Source organism: Acinonyx jubatus, chromosome C2 (genome assembly GCF_027475565.1).
Source record: "Acinonyx jubatus isolate Ajub_Pintada_27869175 chromosome C2, VMU_Ajub_asm_v1.0, whole genome shotgun sequence".
NCBI classification, from domain to species: domain Eukaryota; kingdom Metazoa; phylum Chordata; class Mammalia; order Carnivora; family Felidae; genus Acinonyx; species Acinonyx jubatus.
Genome location: NC_069384.1, coordinates 105999471 through 106013512, shown reverse-complemented (window position 1 = coordinate 106013512; position 14042 = coordinate 105999471). Strand labels below are relative to the sequence as shown.

Genomic DNA, 14042 nt, shown 5'->3' with positions numbered 1-14042 from the left:
TAATATAAAAACAGAGAGGGGTACAAAACATTAGAGATTCTTAAATATGGAGGACAGAGGGTTACTGGAGGGGTTGGGGTGGGGGGATGGGCTAAATGTTATAAGGAATCTACTCCTGAAATCATTGTTGCACTATGTGCTAACTAATTTGGATGTAAATTAGAGAAAAAAACAAGAAGGAACAGAAAAGAACTATAAAAACATTTCAGAAAACAATGATCAAAATAGAAATACATACATATCAATAATTACATTAAAAGTAAATGGAGGGGCACCCAGGAGGCTCAGTCGGTTAAGTATCTGACTTCATCTGAGGTCATGATCTCTCAGTTTGTGAGTTTGAGCCCCACATTGGGCTCTGTGCTGACGGCTTGGAGCCTGGAGCCTGTTTAGGATTCTTTCTCTCTCTCTCTCTCTGCCCCCTCCTGCTCATGCTCTCTTTTGCACACGTGCATGTTCTCTCTCACTCTTTCTCTCTCAAAAATAAATAAACATTAAAAAAAAAGTAAATGGACAAAATGTTCCAATCAAAAGAAATATGGTAACTGAATGGAAAAAAAAAACAAAACCCATTTCTATGCTGTCTACAAGGGACTCCCTTCAGACCTAAAAACAGATAGTCTGAAAGTGAAGGCATGGAAAATAATATTTCATGCAAATAGAAGAAAAAAAAAACCTAGGGTACCAATACTTTAGTGGACAAAATATACATTAAAACAAAGACTGTAACTAAAGACAAGGAAGGGCATTCATTACATAATGATAAAATGATCAATAAAACATGGGAACATAAATATTGTAAATATATATGTACTCAATATAGAAGCACCCAAATACTTAAATATTAAGAGACATAAAGGGAGAAATAGTAATATAACAATAGAGGACTTTAATATTCGATGTACAACAATGGATAGATCAGACATAAAATGCAACAGAAAATCAAGAAAAACACATTAGATCAGAAAGACTTAACAGATATCTTCAGAACATTCCATCCCAAAACAACAGATTACACATTTTTTTCAAGTGCACATAGTACATTCTCCAGGATATATGCCATATCAGGCCACAAAACAAACCTCAAAAAAATTTAAGAAGACTGAAATCCTATCAAGCATCTTTTCTGATCACAACAGTATGACTAGAAATCAATTACAAGGAAACAATTGCATAAAAAACACATGTAGGTTAAACAACAGGATATTAGGAAAAGGAGGGGTCAATGTAGAAATCAAGAAATTTAAAAAATACACGGAAACTAATGAAAACAGAAACAAAATGATACAAACATTTTCAACACAGCAAAAGCAGGTCTAAGAGGAAAGTTAATAGCAATACAAGCTTACCTCAAGAAACAAAAAAAGTCTTAAACAATTGACCCATACACCTAAAGGAATCAGAAAAAGAAGAATAAAAAATCCCAAAGTCAGTGGAAAAATAATAAAGATTAGAGCAGAAACAAAAAAGATACTAAAAAAAAAACAAAAGTTTAATAAAAAGGAGAGCTGACTGAAAAAAAATTGATAAATCTTTAACAAGAATAAAGAAAAAAGAGAAAGAGAAATAACATCAGATAACACAGAGACAAAAAGGATTATAAGAGAATATGAAAAATTAAATCCCAACAAAATGGACAATGTGAAAGAAATAAATAGAAACACACAATCTTCCAAAATCAAATTAGGAACAAATAGAAAATGTAACAAATTATAAGAAAGGAAATAGAATCAGTAGAAAAACAAAAACAAAACAACTCTCAGGAACCTAAGTTCAGGAAAGATAGCTTCACAGGTAAATTTTCCCAACATCTAAAGAAGAGTTAATACATACTTAAACTATTCAAAAAAACAGAAGAGGAAGCAAAGTTTCAAATTCATTCTACAAGGTGAGAATTGCCCTGATACCTAAATAAGACAAACACACTGTAGAAAAAGAAAACTTCAGGCCAATACTTCTAATGTCCACAGATACAAATATATTGCCAAATATTCATACCAAACCGAAATGAAAATCATATTAAAGAAATGATTCACCATGATCAAGGGTATATATTACCAAGACCCAAAGAAGATTCAATAGTCCAAATCAACCAATCTGATACAACATATCAACAAAAGGATAAAAACCATATGAGTGTCTCACAAGATGTACAAAATATTTGACAAAATTCAACATTTGCTCAAGATAAAAATTCTCCAGAAAGTAGGTATAGAGAAACATAATTCAACATAATAAAAGTAAAATAGGTAAGACACACAACTACCATAATACTAAATGAAGAGAAGTTGAAAGTTTTTTCTCTATAATCAGAAACAAATATGTCCACACTCACCACTTTAATTCAGTAGAGTACTGGAACTCTTAGCCATAGCAATCATATAATAAATAAAAAACATCCAGACTTATAAGAAAGAAGTAAAGCTGTCATATTTTCAGGAGACACAATAATATGTATATAATATATATTATATAAAATAGATAAATACACAACACTAAAGAGTCCACAAAAAACTATTAGAATGAACAAATGTGTAAGCAAAGTTGCAGGGTACAAAACTAATAAACCTAAATTGGTTGTGTTTCAAAATATACTAAGAACAAAGCAGAAGAAACAGAAATTGCACACACATAAAAATTACAACAGCACCAAAAAAGACAAAAATACCTAGAAATGAACTTAATCACAAACGTTTCTACCCTGAAAACTATAAAACACTGATGAAAGAAATTCAAAAAAGCATAACTAATGGAGAGATAGAACATGCTAATGGTGGAGAAGTACTAATAATTTTAAAATTCCACACTACAAAAAGCAACTACATATTTAATGCAATCCCTATCAAAATTGCAATAGTACTTTTCAAAGAACTGGAATAAATAATTTACAAATGTGTATAGAAATTGCAAAACACTCTGGAGAGCTAAAGCAATCTTAAGAAAAAGCTGGAGGTAACACAATCACTGATTTCAAAATGTATGACAAATATATAGCCATCAAAAGAATATGGTACAGGAATAAAAACAGACATATAGAACAATGGAACAGAATAGGAAGCACAGAAATAAACCCCTGACTATATGATCAGTCTACAACAAAGGAGGCATACATAGACAATGGGAAAAAGACAGTCTCTTCAATAAACGGGGCAAGGAAGACAAGACAGCTATATGCACAAGAATTAAATGGAACCATTGTTTGTATCATAAACAAAAATAGGCAAAAATGGATTAAAAACCTAAATATGAGACCTGAAGTCACTAAACTCCTGAAAGAGGGGCACCTGGATGGCTCAGTCAGTTAAGTATCCAACTTCAGCTCAGGTCATTATCTCATGATTTGAGCCCCACGTCACGTTCTGTGCAGACAGCTTGGGGCCTGGAGCCTGCTTTGGATTCTGTCACTCCTCTCTCTCTGTCCCTCCACTGCTCACACTCTGTCTCTCTCTCAACAATAAACAAACATTAAAAAAAAAAACCCTAAAAGAAAACATAGTAGTCCCATGGACATTGGCCTTAGCAACATTTTTCTAGATATGTCTCTTCAAGCAGAAGAAACAAAAGAAAAAAACCTATTGAGAGTATGCTTAAAAAAAAAAAAAAAACTTTTATACAGCAAATGAAACCATCAACAATACAAAAGACAACATACTAAAAGTCAAAACTGTTAGTAAATGATGTATCAGAGAAGCTTAATATTCAAAATCTGTAAAGAAATTATCCTACTCTGGATGGATAAAGAAGATGTGGTATACACACACACACACACACACACACACACACACACACACACACAATGGAGTATTACTCAGCAATCAAAAAGAATGAAATCTTGCCATTTACAACTACATAGATGGAACTGGAGGGTATTAATGCTAAGTTAAATTAGTCAGAGAAAGACAAATATATGAATTCACTCATATGAGGAATTTAAGATACAAAATGATGAACATTTTGGGAAGGGAAGCAAAAATAATATAAAAACAGGGAGGGGGACAAAACATAAAAGACTCTTAAATATGGAGAACAAACAGAGGGATGCTGGAGGGGTTGTGGGAGGGGAGATGGTCTAAATGGGTAAGGGGCATTAAGGAATCTACTCCTGAAATCACTGTTGCACCATATGCTAACTTGGATGTAAATTAAACAAATTTTTTAAAATTTAAAAAAATAAAAGCATGATTAAAAAGAAATTATTCAACTCCACACAAAAAACGCTGCAATTAAAAAATGGAAGACTAGAATAGGCATTTTTCCAAAGAACTCATCCAACTGGCCACCAGCAGCATGCAAAGATGCTCAACATCATTAATCATCAAGGGAATGCAAAATGAAACAAAAAATCAGGTATAATCACACACCAGTCACATTAGCTAGAATTAAAAAAGTAAGTGCTGGCCAGCATGTGGAGAAAAAGGAAGCACTGTGCATATGTAATAGGAATATAAATTATGAAACACTGTGGAAAATGTATGGTGGTTCCCCAAAACAAATACAGAAGTATGTGATTTAGTAACTCCACTACTAGGTATTTACACAAAGAAAACGAAAACACACATTCAAAAAGATTCAATAAACCGGTCTGTGTTTATTGCCGCATTGTTTACAATAGCCAACATATGGAAGCTACGTAAATGTCCATCCATAAATGATTGAATAAGGAAGGTGTTTCTGTGTGTGTGTGTGTATGTGATATACACACACGTGTGTGTGTGTGTGTATATGTATCTCACATGTGATACACACACACACACACACATACACACACAGAAATGTAACTCAGCCATAAAAGAGTGAAAATGTCCCATTTGTGACAACATGGATAGAACTACAGGGTATTATGCTAAGTTAAATAAATCAAAGATGAATACCATGTGATTTTTCTTATATGTGGAATCTCCAAATCACAACAAATAGACAAGCAAACAAACAGAAGGAAATCCATAAACACAAAGAACAAACTGGTGGTGGACTGAGATGAGGAGAGTGAGAAGGGAACAATAGGTGAAAAAAATGTGAGGTAAAAACTTCCATTATGATATAAGAAGTCATGAAAACTAAAGTGTAGCATAGGTCATATAGTCACTAGCATTGAAATAGTATTCTATGAGGACAGATTAAAGATGCACTTGTGAGCATTGTAAAATGTCAAGAGCTATCACATCACTATGTTGTTTACGTGATTCTAATTTAACATTAATATTAACCAAAGGTTAATAAAATAACCATTAAATTAAAAAAGATTAATACCTAACTTTTATTTTTATTTTTATATTTTTTTGTTTTTATTATTTTTGAGAGAGAGAGAGAGGGAGACAGAGTGTGGGGGGCGGTGGGGCAGAAAGAGAGAGACACAAAATCCAAAGCAGGCTCTAGGCTCCAAGTGGTCAGCATAGAGCCTGACACGGGGCTTGAACTCATGAACCATGAGATCATGACCTGAGCCGAAGTCAACTGACTGAACCATGCCTCAAGATTAATAACTTTTAAATCAATACATAACATAGAAACCAAAGGACAACTTCCAAATTCACTCTAGAGATGAATATCACTTTGATCAAAATTAGACCAAAATCTTGTCTACAAAGACAAAAACCCCCACAAAGTTACTGAAATTTCTGTAGTACAGAAATAGAAAACTTGAGACCAATATCTCAGGTGAACATAGATGGAAAAAGCCTCACCAAAACAAACTCAACATACATTAAAGGAACCATTAAAAAGAAGAAGTGGGCGGGGGCACCTGGGTCCCTCAGTTGGTTAAGCATCCGACTTTGGCTTAGGTCTTGATCTCATGGTTCCAGGGTTCAAGCCCTGGGTTTGGCTCTGTGCTCACAGCTCAGAGCCTGGAGCTTGTTTGGATTCTGTGTCTCCCTCTCTCTGCCCCTCCCCTGCTCACACTATCTCTCTCTCTCTCTCTCTCTCTCTCAAAAATAAAGAAACATTAAAAAAATTAGGGGAAAAAAAGAACAAGGGGGATTTATTAAAGAGATGCAAAGAGAGTACAATATTGCAAATCATTCAATGTGATACAAAACATAAAAGGGGAAGGATAAAATGCACAGGATCACTATAATCAGTGCAAAAAAAAGTTTAATAAAATTTAACATTTGTTTATGATAAAAACTCTAAACAAAGTTTGGGAGTAAAACATACCTCACCACACTGAAGAAAACATGACAAAACCACATGTGATATTGCTCTCAATAGAAAAGAACTGAAATAATCAGAAATAGACAAAGATGTTCATACTCCTCAATATTTTCTTAACAAATGTCTGGAAATTCTGGCAATGGCAATAAGACAAGAAAAAGAAAAGACATAGAAAGTGAAAGTGAGGGGCGCCTGGGTGGCTCAGTCGGTTAAGCGGCGGACTTCGGCTCAGGTCATGATCTTGCGGTCCGTGAGTTCGAGCCCTGCGTCGGGCTCTGTGCGGGCTCTGTGCTGACAGCTCAGAGCCTCGAGCCTGTTTCGGATTCTGTGTCTCCCTCCCTCTGACCCTCCCCCGCTCATGCTCTGTCTCTCTCTGTCTCAAAAATAAATAAACGTTAAAAAAAATTAAAAAAAAAAAAGAAAGTGAAAGTGAAAAGTAAGAGTCACATTAAAAAGATGTGATATCATATATAGAAAATCTGAAGATTTCACCAAAGAACTCTTTAAACGGATACATGAATTCAGTAAAAATTAATATACACAAATTCATTGCATTTCCACAGAAGAATAAGGAGGTAGGAAAAAGAAAGGAAACAATCCATTTACATTAGAACCAAAAAGAAAAAGAAAAACCACCAAAAAGGGCAGAAACATAACCAAGAAAGTGAAAGACCTCGACTTTGAAAATCATAAAACGCAGATGAAACAAATTAAAGATAGCACGAATCAGTGTAGAGAGACAGGACACCCACAGTGTAGAAAAATCAATTGTGTCAAAATTTCCACCCTACCCAAAACAATTGACAGATTGAATGTGATCCCTATCAAAAGGACAACTGTGTTTTCCATAGAACTAGAATAAATAATCCTAAAATGAGCATGAAATCACCAAAGACCCCAAAGAGCCCAAAGTAATGTTGAGGAGGAAGAACAGAACGGAAGTTCTCACAGTCCCTGATTTCATGATATGCTAAAAAGCTGTACGTAACCAAAAGAGTATGGTTCTGGCACAAATGAGAGGACACACGGATACATGGAACCACGTAAAGAGCCCAGAAATAAATCCACCATTATATGGTCCATTAGTCTAGGAAAAAATTGGCAAAAATAGACAAGGGGGAAAAGACCACATGTTCAATATGTAGTGCTGGGGCAACTGGATACCTGTGTGCAAAATAAGGACAGTTATACCATGTGCAAGAACAAACCCAAAGTGGAAGAGAAACCCAAAGGTGACCCGTGAAACCATCAAACTCACTCAAATAGCCATAGATAGTAATCTCTTGTATATTGGCTGAAGCAATAGTTTTCTAAATAGGTCTCACCAGGCAAGAGAACCCAAAGCAAGCATAAACTATGGAGAGCACACTGGCATGAAAAGCTTTTGCCCAGCAAAGGAAAACATCAGTGAAGTGAAAGGAACCCTGCTGAATGGCCCAAGTGGTTTGTAACTGATATATACCATAGGGGGTTAATATCTGAAATAACCACATACTTGTAAACCACACACACACACACACACACACACACACACACACACACACCCCTCCACATACTTTTGTGAATAACTGGATATAGTATTTTTTCCTCAAAGAAGAGATTTGGCTAGCCAACCGACCTAGGAAGAGATGCTCAACATCAGATATCATTAAGAAGACCCGCAAGGAAACCCCATGAGGTACTACCTCACACCAAGCACACTGGATTTGATCCACCAATGATATCCACCAAAGGGAACCCTTGTTATCTCCTGGTAGGTAAGTAAATTGGTGCAACTGCTATGAAAAACACTATGTTGACTGCACAAAGTAAAGAAGGATCCAGTGATTCCACTCCTGAGTATTTAGTCATAGGAATGGAAAACACTACTTCAAGAAGATACATGTACTCCTAAGTTTATTGCCACTTTATATTCTTTTGCAATATCCAAGACATGGAAGTATTTAAGGGTCCATCAATAGAGCAATAGATAGAGAGATTGGTGTGTGTGTGTGGTGTGTGTGTGTGTGTGTGTAAATATGCATATATATTTACAAAGGAATATATGTGTATACATGTGTGTATATATATAATATATATATATATTATATTTATATACACAAAAGAATATTACTCTGCCATGAAAGAGATTGAGATTGTCAACAGGCTATTCTGCTAAGTGAAGTAAGTCTGACAGTGGAATATTAATACCATGTGATTTCACTTACATGTTACTCTACATAAGAAAAAAAAATTTTACAGAGTCCTTGAAAGTAGGAGCAAAGCCAGCCTTATTGCCAGTCTTCAGCTTTTCTTAATTTTATTTCTTGCCTTTTAGCATTTACCTGAATAACCTACATACTTTGAACTTAGAGATCAGGTCAGAGTGGTCTCTATACAGATTTTTGGAAAGGGAAATTAAAATGGGTGAATGGGGCCAGATTTTGAGAAGAGGAATTTACACTGGATGTGAATATTAATTTTTGTTTTCAGTCTAATTTTTGTTTTTTCGTCTTCTCAACAGAGTCCCAAAAGCTAGTTAGCTATTATACTAGTAAGTCAATAGAGAACTTTCTATAAAGTAATTTTTTTCTTGCAAATATAGCCAGTGTAAAGGATCCATCATCTGGCAATGATGAGTAGGATCTTACTAATCTCAATAGTGACTCAATCCAATAAGCACTTTTATGGGAAGACATACAGGCAACTTTCCAGGCTTAAACCATAGACACAAGAAGCATCCTTGGTGAGAGCATAGATGATGCCTCCCCCATGGTCCAAAATTTTACTCCCAAAATAGTCTAAGACAGCACAGGCCTTCACTGCACAGGCAGTAAACATGATGTAGAGAAAACAGCATGTCCAGTCTCCTGCAAAAAAATGTGAGACATCTCTAGTCACAGACCCACTAATCTGTGACATGGGGCAGGCACTACTGTAATGAGACTTTTCTAGCACTAATGGCGGTTACGAAGACAAGGGTCCCTTATGGGCTGGGACCTCTTATAACATAGAACTCCCGATTGCTGGCAAGGCCAGACAATGAGAGTACTGCTTGTAACTGTGTGTCTCAGAACCTCATTCTACTTGACAGGCCACCACAGTACCCTCTGGTAATTCCATCTTGTGGATGGTGGAGACCAGAGAGAATATTCTCACTGGTCACAAAGCCAAGCTCTGAGGACATAAAACAAAACAAAAGGAAAAACCTCATCCGGCTTTTACATAGACGACCCGCAGCAAAGTTTGTCTAAACAGATACAGATGTGATGGTAACTGTGACCTCACCAGTCTGTGAGGCCACCTCGAACAACAGGCTGACCAGGACTATGTCTGTGTGCTCTCCTATGGTAATTCATTTTGATGACAAACGACACAAAATACAATGATAAAGAAAAGCTGTGGTCATCTCTGGGTGGAAATCGATGTGCCAAGCCAAGAGAACTCTACCAAATGCACCAGAGCCATTAGAGCCAAGGCACTAGTTCCACAAATATTTTCTCCTGCTAACCTAGATTTAGGAAGAGAGAGAAAAAGGACTCACATCACTTTCACTTGCACGAGACCTGGCAGGCAGAGATCCAGTTGGCTGATGTGGTGATGAGGATTCTTCCCTCGTGCCAGCTTTTGTCAGATGTCCCATAATCTCTCAGCCTCAGCAGTGTCCAGCCAGCTAAAGTTTATCCTGCTGGCTATGCCAACTGTTGAGGAGGAAGAACGATTCTCTACCTTCAAGGTTCTTCTAGGTGATCTAAGAATTAAATTGACAAGAGACAGATTAACAGGAGGAAACAGATTAACAGAGGCCCAATATTAAAATTGAGATGAAATAACCAAGGCAGGCAGCTTCTATGCTTTAAAATTTTTTTTAACATTTATTTTTCAGAGAGACAGAACATGAGTGGGGAAGGGGAAGAGAGGGAGAGGCACACACGGAATCCAAAGCAGGCCCAGTCTCTGAGCTGTTAGCACAGAGTCCAACGCAGGGCATGCTTAGCTGACTGAGCCACCCAGGTGCCCCTATGCTTATTTTAGACCTAGAAAGGATACATCTGTGAGGAACTGACAGTACAAAGAAGTTATGTTTGCAAGCTTTAATTAGTAAGGAATTCGAAACAGAATTTGGCCTGGGATAGTGAAATTAGTAAAAGTGACAAGGTTTATTTATGTAGCCTTCTTAGATTTGAATTCCAGATCTCTGGTGATTTTGAGGTCTTTTTACTACCTGGTTAAGGGGAGGTAAATTTTGCATGGGAGATTTATTTTTTGTTTTGTGGAGACAAAGAGAGTCAGGGTGTTATCCTTGCACTGACTGTTTGAGAAGAAACTTTAATTCAAAATAATCAATATGTAGGCCGTCTGGGTGACTCAGTCGGTTAAGCATCTGACTTTGGCTCAGGTCACAATCTCGCGGTTTGTGAGTTCAAGCTCCGCATCGGGCTCTGTGCTGACAGCTCAGAGCCTGGAGCCTACTTCAGATTCTGTGTCTCCCTCTGTCTCTGCCCCTCCCCTGACCTCACTCTATCTCTATCAAAAATAAACATTAAAAATTAAAAAAATAATCAATATGCTGAAGTGGCACATTTTGGGGTAGACTGCCTTGGACTGCACATGCCCACTTGTGTAGGTTAGGTCTTAGATTTAGGCAGGTGCCTTGGAGCTCCAAGAGCCCACACCCATGGCCCAGCCTCTCCCAATGCTTGCCCTGTTCCAAGTTCGTGGGTACCCGACTTGCATGTTCTGCACATGCTCAGTATGTATCCTATCAGCTGGTCTTGGAAGCCAGTACCCTGCAGTCCTGTGCAATTTGGCCCAGTCACCAACCTTTTATAGTCTCCTGGGTGGGGGGGTGGGGAATCCCAAAATACTTCTGCATCAGCTGCTTTGAACAGGATAGTCCACATTTGGACAGGCTGCCTGATGGGGTACTGAGTTTTTCCAGCAGTCTTCCAAAGGTCTCTTACTGGAAGACTATAGGCCAGTCTGCCTGGCCACAGCCTGGCATGGCCATCTAGAGTCCTTCAGCTTTGCCTTCAGGGAGAATGTGTTCATTTCTGTAGGTTACTGCTTGGGATTAGGCAGATGGAAGATACCCCAAATATCCCTCTCCTGTGACATGGCCTCACCCAACCCTGCCCTTTCTAGGTCCTTGATTACTCTGACCTGTGGACCTGTACATGTGCAGTCTGTACTTTGTCAGCCAGCCCTTGGCTGTTTGGGACCCAAGCCATTTTCAACTACCTTTCTATCAGGGCAGAAGGAGCCCACCCCCAAAAATCTGAGATAGCAGCTTTAAACTGGTGACAATCTGTTCCTGTTTAGACTGGCTGCCTAATGGGGTCCTGGGCTTACCAGTAATCAAGTCTCCCAAATGTCTCTTATTGGAACATACCCTGGTCAATTGGCAAGTAAGTGCAGATTCCTCCAGCTTTGCTTTAAAAGAAAGAAGTGTGTCTATGGAGGTTAGGGCTTGAAATTAGGCAGAATCCACAGGCTCCCAACATTATGCTCTTGATACCAGTGATCTCCTGACACTTGCTAAGGTCCAGATTCCCAGTAACCCTGGACTGTGCTATCAAAGCACCTGGAGTCGGAAGCCCTTCAGCCAGCCTCAAGAAGTCAGGGCTCACCAGGCTAGTGTAGCTGGAATTTGACCCCAAATACCCACAAAAGTTTAATATAGAAGGTACCACCCCCAAGCATCACCCTGGGGCAATAGCTACAAACTGGAGACTGTCCATTTCCATTTGGACTTGCTGCCTATAGGATTCCAGAGCTTTTCCAGAAAACAGGGCTCCCAGGAGTGTCTTATTTTAGAGGATACCTTGGGCAGCCCTTCCTGCCCTGCCTTGCCAAGCCTGTCCAGTAACCCTGAGCTCTGCGTTCAGAGGGGTTATTGCCCATTGGGTCAGTTAGGGCTTATGGAGACTCATAAATCTTTTCCCTGTAAAAATGAGTAAAGGAAACCTCATTTATAATGGAGTCAAGAAGCCCTGAAAGAGGGAGCTCTCATGCACATACCACTCCTGCAGCCTGCTTAACCAGCGGGAAGAAAGAAGACTTATCTTGTATCTTGACAAGGTAAGACACCTTCACAGGAATTTTATCTCTTGCTTTTAAGAAAAAGAAGGAAGAGCTGGTTCAGCCCCAGCAAAGAACTATTGCTTGCAGCCAGTGAGAAATTGTCACTTCAAGCTCTTATTATTCAATGAGCTTTTGTTCCAAACAACCCTCCCCAATTTTCTTCTAAAGCTTAGTAAAAACTGACCTTCCTTTGGTCTCTTCACACTCACCATTGGTTTGCCATAGTTTGCTTGTCCCAAATTGCAATTCCTCTGCTATTCCTGAATCAACTCATTTTGCTAATAAAATAACTGGCTGTTTTAAGGTGGACATTTAATGCTGTCAGACAAGCAGATCCAGAGAAGACCCCCAACTCTGAGGTTGGTGAACAAACAGGTGCAAATACCCACAAAGTCAACTGAACTCATTGCTTTCTTGCTGACCCTGGAGTTCTGAGGTTGAGTCTCTTTTAGACTTGGAGCTCTGCTCTGTTTTCATTTTGACTTCTCTAGCTTTATTTGAAATCTGTTTTTGTTTTTATGAAGGCATCACCCTTCCTGGTTCAGGCTTTTTTGTTTCTCTTTTTTGAAGCTTCCAGGTCAGTCACTCATTGTATCCAAAAGGGAGGAAAACACATGATTCACAATGTTTTAGAACAGTTGTTTAAAAATAAGACCTCTCATACTTAAGATTCCTTTATGAATCCAAAGGCAAATTAGGCTCCACCTGGTTATTGAACCAGCAGCTAGTGCCTTTCTTGAAAAAATGCGTCAACTTTTGAAGAATTTGGAATTATAATGGCCACTCTGGTAAAGCTTTTAGATAAATCCTCCTTAAGGAGCCCCCTTAATGAGGATTACAAACCTCAGAGAGACAATGCAATGCGTTCTTTGATTGATATGCACAATCTTCTAAAGACAAGGACTTTAAAAACAGTTCTGAAAGGATCCATACTGTATACAAATAAATAAAAACTCTAATAAAAGTCCTTAGCAATCTGAGCAGGAAACTCCAACTTAGTCCACCTGCACAATTCAGATCCCCTTTAGTTGAACCCTTGAATAATGCAGGGATTAGGGACATCATCCCCCTTACAATATATACTTGTGTATATACATTATATGCAAGTATAACATTTGACTCCCCCCCCCAAACTTAACTAATAGCCTACTGTTGACATAAGCAGTCAACACGTATTTTGTATGTTATATATATATTGTATTCTTACAAAAAATAGGCCAGAGAAAAGAAAATATCATTACATAAATGGCAAGGAAGAGAAAATATGTATATAGTACAATATTGTACTTACTGGAAAAAAAATCCACATGTAAGGGAATCGGCACAATTCCAGCCCACATTGTTCAAGGGCCAATTTTATTCTCTCTTGAGTTTTGTACCTGAGACGGGACTACATTTTCTAAACAAAAGCTAATACAATACATCTGAATCTATATGTTATATATGTCTAGGTTATAGGTTACAGATACATGATGTTTTTCTGTTATTACCAAAATTAATTAAAGAGCTCCATTTAATTGAATATTAAGCATTTATATAAATCAAATATACTTTCAGAAACGTATAAACAAACTTAAATGTTTTTCAAGTTCATAGGATCTGAGATAATCACTAATTGGTAGTTTAAGATCATTGGTTAATTTTTAAAAAGGTAGATCTTCAGAGTTCTCAGCAGTGAATATAATGCAGATCAACAACTTTTTCTGAGTTTACTAATCAGAGAACTCAGACTATCTTTGTATTACAAAATTTGTTAACTTGTTTTTCAAACTATAGTCACAGACCATTGATGAATTATGATGAACATTTATGTAAATAGAAAATCT

At 37.6% G+C, this 14042-nt stretch overlaps 1 long non-coding RNA gene across 1 annotated transcript in view; it reads left to right on the top strand.

Moving 5' to 3' along the window:
- The window catches only part of LOC128315259 (uncharacterized), a 60600-nt gene extending 50918 nt beyond the window's left edge, over positions 1 to 9682 (top strand). The window contains exon 8 of the long non-coding RNA XR_008297877.1: positions 7748 to 9682. This is a non-coding gene — a long non-coding RNA (uncharacterized LOC128315259). The remainder of the gene's footprint in view (positions 1 to 7747) is intronic.
- Positions 9683 to 14042: the final 4360 nt, after the last annotated feature.